General features: G+C 50.3%; 1 pseudogene; it reads left to right on the forward strand.

Moving 5' to 3' along the window:
- The first annotated feature begins 310 nt into the window (after nucleotides 1-310).
- On the forward strand, nucleotides 311-7,385 carry LOC120037514 (annotated as a pseudogene).
- The last annotated feature ends 371 nt before the right edge of the window (nucleotides 7,386-7,756 follow it).

A 7,756-nucleotide genomic window follows, 5' to 3' on the forward strand; every position in this document is an offset into this window, starting at 1 on the left:
TGGTCATCTAATGGCAGCGTCAGGAAGGTGAATGGAGATTAGTGCGCTAGAACATTCTTAGCAGCACAAAATAGCAGCTAAATTAGCTCAACTAGGCTAATTTATCTGGACCAGCAACAGCAAGTGCGCTTTTTTTTCTTTTTTTTTGCCAAATGTACATATAATAAGATGCCATTTGCTGCTTAAGATATCTTACAACTTTATTCAAGTATAGATTGTTAAATGAGCACTAGGGCAATAACTCTGTAGCTGGCTAACTGGACTAGCTAGTTTGCTCCAAAACAAAGTTCCCTTCGTTCTCTGTTCCAGGATGCTGACGCTACGCCGGATGCTAGGGAGCACAGGTGCGCACTCGGCCGCGGCGCAGCAGTGCGTCTCGCCTCATCTGGCCCAGCGCTACGGCACCGCAGCAAAGCAACAGGTAGCCTTCAGGTAACCTAGTGTAGTTTAAACAATTTCTGTTTTCGAGACTAGGCTACAGCTGCCTAGGTCTCCATCTAGCCTATTATCGTTACATAAATTAGTATATGTCTGTGTGTTTATCTGGGTTGCTAGGAGAATCCAAAGAAGACTAAATTTGGGCCCTTGAGTGATCAAGACCGGATTTTCACAAACTTGTATGGCCGCCATGACTGGAGGTAGTAACATCCCAAACTTAACATCACTGTGTACATACACACTCTGGATACCATCACATCTATGCACATACACACTCTTGCCCTCTTCTTCACCATCCATAAAGTGTCCTTTTCTCTTTGTCCCCTTCCCTCAACCTACCCGAGAATACATGATATGTGAAAACAATACATACATCAGGTACATAGGAATTATTAGGTGATAGGGGTCTATTTAAAACAGGATCTATATTTCCCATTGTGTCCCCAGTCTGAAGGGTGCTTTGCGTCGGGGGGACTGGTATAAGACTAAAGAGATCCTCCTGAAGGGGATAGACTGGATCCTGAATGAGGTCAAGGTGTCTGGTCTGAGAGGGAGAGGAGGAGCTGGCTTCCCCACCGGCATGAAGTGGGGCTTCATGAACAAACCCAGCGACGGCAGGTACGAAAGAGAGAGATTATGTGTGGGTGTGTAGGTGTAGTTTATGCTTTCAGTACTAGATTCATTCTCTGATCCTTTGATTGGGTGGACAACATGTCAATTCATGCTGCAAGAGCTCTTATAGGTTGGAGGACATCCTCCGGAAGTTGTCATAATTACTGTGTAAGTCTATGGAAGGGGGTGAGAACCACGAGCCTCCTAGATTTTGTATTGAAGTCAATGTGCCCAGAGGATGACAGAAACTAGCTGTCCTCCAGGTATGCCTTTGGCTCTACTCTACAGAGTACTCTTGAGGCTACAGTAGACCTTCATTGCAAAACATTGTGTTTTAATCAATTATTTGGTGAGGTGAATATATTTAGTATAGTTGTATCTAAAAAGGACAACTTTTTAAATGTCTAACTATTTACATTTTTCTGAAATTCACTGAGGACGATGGTCCTCTCCTTCCTCCCCTGAGGAGCCTCCACTGGTGTGTAACATACAGTATCTGTGTATCTCAGACCTAAGTACCTGGTAGTGAATGCAGATGAAGGAGAGCCAGGGACGTGTAAGGACAGAGAGATCATGCGTCACGACCCTCACAAGCTGGTGGAGGGCTGCCTGGTGGCTGGGAGGGCCATGGGAGCCCACGCCGCTTACATCTACATCAGAGGAGAGTTCTACAACGAGTCCTCCAATACACAGATCAGAGTTCTACAACGAGTCCTCCAATACACAGGTCAGAGTCCTACAACGAGTCCTCCAATACACAGGTCAGAGTCCTACAACGAGTCCTCCAATACACAGGTCAGAGTTCTACAACGAGTCCTCCAATACACAGGTCAGAGTCCTACAACGAGTCCTCCAATACACAGGTCAGAGTCCTACAACGAGTCCTCCAATACACAGGTCAGAGTCCTACAACGAGTCCTCCAATACACAGGTCAGAGTCCTACAACGAGTCCTCCAATACACAGGTCAGAGTCCTACAACGAGTCCTCCAATACACAGGTCAGAGTTCTACAACGAGTCCTCCAATACACAGGTCAGAGTCCTACAACGAGTCCTCCAATACACAGGTCAGAGTCCTACAACGAGTCCTCCAATACACAGGTCAGAGTCCTACAACGAGTCCTCCAATACACAGGTCAGAGTTCTACAACGAGTCCTCCAATACACAGGTCAGAGTCCTACAACGAGTCCTCCAATACACAGGTCAGAGTCCTACAACGAGTCCTCCAATACACAGGTCAGAGTCCTACAACGAGTCCTCCAATACACAGGTCAGAGTTCTACAACGAGTCCTCCAATACACAGGTCAGAGTCCTACAACGAGTCATCCAATACACAGGTCAGAGTCCTACAACGAGTCCTCCAATACACAGGTCAGAGTCCTACAACGAGTCCTCCAATACACAGGTCAGAGTCCTACAACGAGTCCTCCAATACACAGGTCAGAGTTCTACAACGAGTCCTCCAATACACAGGTCAGAGTTCTACAACGAGTCCTCCAACACACAGGTCAGAGTCCTACAACGAGTCCTCCAATACACAGGTCAGAGTCCTACAACGAGTCCTCCAATACACAGGTCAGAGTCCTACAACGAGTCCTCCAATACACAGGTCAGAGTCCTACAACGAGTCCTCCAATACACAGGTCAGAGTCCTACAACGAGTCCTCCAATACACAGGTCAGAGTTCTACAACGAGTCATCCAATACACAGGTCAGAGTCCTACAACGAGTCCTCCAATACACAGGTCAGAGTCCTACAACGAGTCCTCCAATACACAGATCAGAGTTCTACAACGAGTCCTCCAATACACAGGTCAGAGTCCTACAACGAGTCCTCCAATACACAGGTCAGAGTCCTACAACGAGTCCTCCAGTACACAGGTCAGAGTTCTACAACGAGTCCTCCAGTACACAGGTCAGAGTCCTACAACGAGTCCTCCAATACACAGGTCAGAGTTCTACAACGAGTCCTCCAGTACACAGGTCAGAGTCCTACAACGAGTCCTCCAGTACACAGGTCAGAGTCCTACAACGAGTCCTCCAATACACAGGTCAGAGTCCTACAACGAGTCCTCCAATACACAGGTCAGAGTCCTACAACGAGTCCTCCAATACACAGGTCAGAGTCCTACAACGAGTCCTCCAATACACAGGTCAGAGTCCTACAACGAGTCCTCCAATACACAGGTCAGAGTCCTACAACGAGTCCTCCAATACACAGGTCAGAGTCCTACAACGAGTCCTCCAATACACAGGTCAGAGTCCTACAACGAGTCCTCCAATACACAGGTCAGAGTCCTACAACGAGTCCTCCAATACACAGGTCAGAGTCCTACAACGAGTCCTCCAATACACAGGTCAGAGTTTTACAACGAGTTCTCCAATACACAGGTCAGAGTTTTACAACGAGTTCTCCAATACACAGGTCAGAGTCCTACAACGAGTCCTCCATTACACAGGTCAGAGTTCTACAACGAGTCCTCCAATACACAGGTCAGAGTTCTACAACGAGTTCTCCAATACACAGGTCAGAGTCCTACAACGAGTTAACCAATACACAGGTCAGACTACCTGCTTAGACTGGTTGGAGTCCTGTCCTCTCCTGTCTCCTCCACAAATGAGCACACACACACACTTACAGTATGTCCTGTCCTGTCCACCAGGTGGCGATAAACGAGGCGTATGCAGCAGGGTTGATTGGCAAGAACGCGTGTGGCTCTGGGTACGACTTTGATGTGTTTGTGATGCGGGGGGCGGGAGCCTACATCTGTGGGGAGGAGACGGCCCTCATCGAGTCCCTGGAGGGCAAGCAGGGGAAACCCAGACTCAAACCACCCTTCCCCGCTGACATAGGTGAGGAAATTACCTACCACCTTTGGATTGACCTTAATCTCGCCAAAAAAGAAACTTCCAAAATAATGATAATATAGTCTACCAAAACCCTAATGGAAAAACCACATGATTTCACATGTGGAAAATGTGTAGTTTCATGTTATCACATGTTGCTTTACATGTTGTCACGTTATCACATTAACTTGGTTCATGTGTTTTTTTCCGTAAGGGAAGTGTACATTGCATTTCTGACAGTTTCTGTAGATTATACTGTGAAAATAAATGCTCTTCTTATTGACTTTCTCTCAATGTACCACCTTGTCTTTGGGTCTCCAGGGGTGTTCGGATGCCCAACAACAGTTGCTAATGTGGAGACGGTTGCCGTGGCGCCTGCTATCTGTCGTCGAGGTGGAGCGTGGTTTGCGAGCTTCGGGAGAGAGAGGAATGCTGGGACAAAGCTGTTCAACATCTCTGGTCACGTAAACACTCCGTGCACAGTAGAGGAAGAGATGTCCATTCCTCTCAGAGAACTCATAGACAGACACGCAGGTGTGTGTGTTCGTGCAAGTGTTAGTGTGACAAGTTTTCTAGTACTGTCTGTATTTGTGTTACTGTGTGTGTATCCCAGAGTGGGTTTGTGTATGAGTGTGTATATTATTGGTGCTTCTGATATTTGTGCGCCTGACCCTTCCCTCGTCTCTGATTGGTTCAGGAAGTGTGAGAGGCGGCTGGGACAACCTACTGGGAGTGATCCCTGGAGGCTCCTCCACACCCATTATCCCTCGCTCTGTGTGTGATGATGTCATGATGGATTTTGATGACCTCGTCCGCGCAGAGTCCGCTCTGGGCACCGCCATCGTCATCGACAAATCTGTAAGAACGCACTCACACACTCTATTTACTTTATATTGATGAACATTATATTTAAGACAAATCAAACTAAACAAATAGTTTCATCTATTCCTCCAGACTGATGTAATCAGAGCCATCGCCCGTCTGGTTGAGTTCTATAAACATGAGAGCTGAGGCCAGTGCACCCCCTGCAGGGAAGGTAAGGAACTATACACTCAGTCTTGATAATTGAATGTCCACAGGTTTTGCTCCGACATAGCTTATTGCTCCAACATAAAACCCCATCCCACTTCTGATAATCTGATATCTGAGTGCCACAAAAATGACTGGGTGGATAAGTTGATCTCATCTCTCTCTCTCCCTATTTCGTTCTACCCCCCCGCGCCCCCCACCAGGAGTGGACTGGATGGATAAGATGATGTGGCGGTTTGTGCGTGGCGACGCAGCCAACTCAGAGATTGATATGATCTGGGAGCTGAGTAAACAGATCGAGGGCCATACCATCTGTGCCCTGGGGGACGGGGCTGCATGGCCTGTACAGGTGAGACTACTGGGGGACGGAGCTGCATGGCCTGTACAGGTGAGACTACTGGGGGACGGAGCTGCATGGCCTGTACAGGTGAGACTACTGGGGGACGGAGCTGCATGGCCTGTACAGGTGAGACTACTGGGGGACGGAGCTGCATGGCCTATACAGATGAGACTACTGGGGGACGGAGCTGCATGGCCTGTACAGGTGAGACTACTGGGGGATGGAGCTGCATGGCCTGTACAGGTGAGACTACTGGGGGACGGGGCTGCATGGCCTGTACAGGTGAGACTACTGGGGGACGGAGCCGCATGGCCTGTACAGGTGAGACTACTGGGGGACGGAGCTGCATGGCCTGTACAGGTGAGACTACTGGGGGACGGAGCCGCATGCCCTGTACAGGTGAGACTACTGGGGGATGGAGCTGCATGGCCTGTACAGGTGAGACTACTGGGGGACGGAGCTGCATGGCCTGTACAGGTGAGACTACTGGGGGACGGAGCCGCATGGCCTGTACAGGTGAGACTACTGGGGGACGGGGCTGCATGGCCTGTACAGGTGAGACTACTGGGGGACGGGGCTGCATGGCCTGTACAGGTGAGACTACTGGGGGACGGAGCCGCATGGCCTGTACAGGTGAGACTACTGGGGGACGGGGCTGCATGGCCTGTACAGGTGAGACTACTGGGGGACGGAGCTGCATGGCCTGTACAGGTGAGACTACTGGGGGACGGAGCCGCATGGCCTGTACAGGTGAGACTACTGGGGGACGGAGCCGCATGGCCTGTACAGGTGAGACTACTGGGGGACGGAGCTGCATGGCCTATACAGATGAGACTACTGGGGGACGGAGCTGCATGGCCTGTACAGGTGAGACTACTGGGGGATGGAGCCGCATGGCCTGTACAGGTGAGACTACTGGGGGACGGAGCTGCATGGCCTGTACAGGTGAGACTACTGGGGGATGGAGCTGCATGGCCTGTACAGGTGAGACTACTGGGGGACGGGGCTGCATGGCCTGTACAGGTGAGACTACTGGGGGACGGAGCCGCATGGCCTGTACAGGTGAGACTACTGGGGGACGGAGCTGCATGGCCTGTACAGGTGAGACTACTGGGGGACGGAGCCGCATGCCCTGTACAGGTGAGACTACTGGGGGATGGAGCTGCATGGCCTGTACAGGTGAGACTACTGGGGGACGGAGCTGCATGGCCTGTACAGGTGAGACTACTGGGGGACGGAGCCGCATGGCCTGTACAGGTGAGACTACTGGGGGACGGGGCTGCATGGCCTGTACAGGTGAGACTACTGGGGGACGGGGCTGCATGGCCTGTACAGGTGAGACTACTGGGGGACGGAGCCGCATGGCCTGTACAGGTGAGACTACTGGGGGACGGGGCTGCATGGCCTGTACAGGTGAGACTACTGGGGGACGGAGCTGCATGGCCTGTACAGGTGAGACTACTGGGGGACGGAGCCGCATGGCCTGTACAGGTGAGACTACTGGGGGACGGAGCCGCATGGCCTGTACAGGTGAGACTACTGGGGGACGGAGCTGCATGGCCTGTACAGGTGAGACTACTGGGGGACGGAGCCGCATGGCCTGTACAGGTGAGACTACTGGGGGACGGGGCTGCATGGCCTGTACAGGTGAGACTACTGGGGGACGGAGCTGCATGGCCTGTACAGGTGAGACTACTGGGGGACGGAGCCGCATGGTCTGTACAGGTGAGACTACTGGGGGACGGGGCTGCATGGCCTGTACAGGTGAGACTACTGGGGGATGGGGCTGCATGGCCTGTGACTACTTGGGTCAGAGGTTAGATAGAAACAAGTGAGACTACTAGGGTCAGGTTAGTTAGGAACAGGTGAGACTACTGGGGTCAGAGGTTAGACAGGTAAGACTACTGGGATCAAAGGATAGCTAGGTGAGACTATTGGAGTTGGAGAAACTGTTGAAGTAACACCCTGACCTCCTCTCCCTCCTCCTCCTCCGTCACTCCACCCTTCTCTTCCTTGTTTAGGGTCTGGTTTGCCACTTCCGTCCGGTCATGGAGAGCCGCATCTCGGAGTACCACAAGAAGAACCCTGCCAGGGAGACTGACATTGAGATGATCTGAGCTGAGACAGATATCAGACTGAGACTAAACTCCCTGCTCCTAACATGCTGATCTTATCACTCCTCACTTCAAATCATTTCCATTGCTCAATGACTGCTTCTGTTTTATTGCATATTTACTGTATGTTAATGAACCTAGCACCTATTCAATACTGACTCACTTTGTTTGTTTTTATGCATGTTTGTTATTGTGTTCATGTATTTATTCATTTCATGTATGTACTTCAGATGACCTGAATATACAAGGAAAGTGCACACACTAATAAAGTTCAATCAATCTGGTCTTGATTTTGTTGTTTTCTGTAGCCTACTCTATACTTTTATAATCTACAAACATCAAAAGAAGAGAAGAGGTGAGTAATTTTACATCAT

This window comes from Salvelinus namaycush, unplaced genomic scaffold (genome assembly GCF_016432855.1).
Source record: "Salvelinus namaycush isolate Seneca unplaced genomic scaffold, SaNama_1.0 Scaffold174, whole genome shotgun sequence".
NCBI lineage: Eukaryota > Metazoa > Chordata > Actinopteri > Salmoniformes > Salmonidae > Salvelinus > Salvelinus namaycush.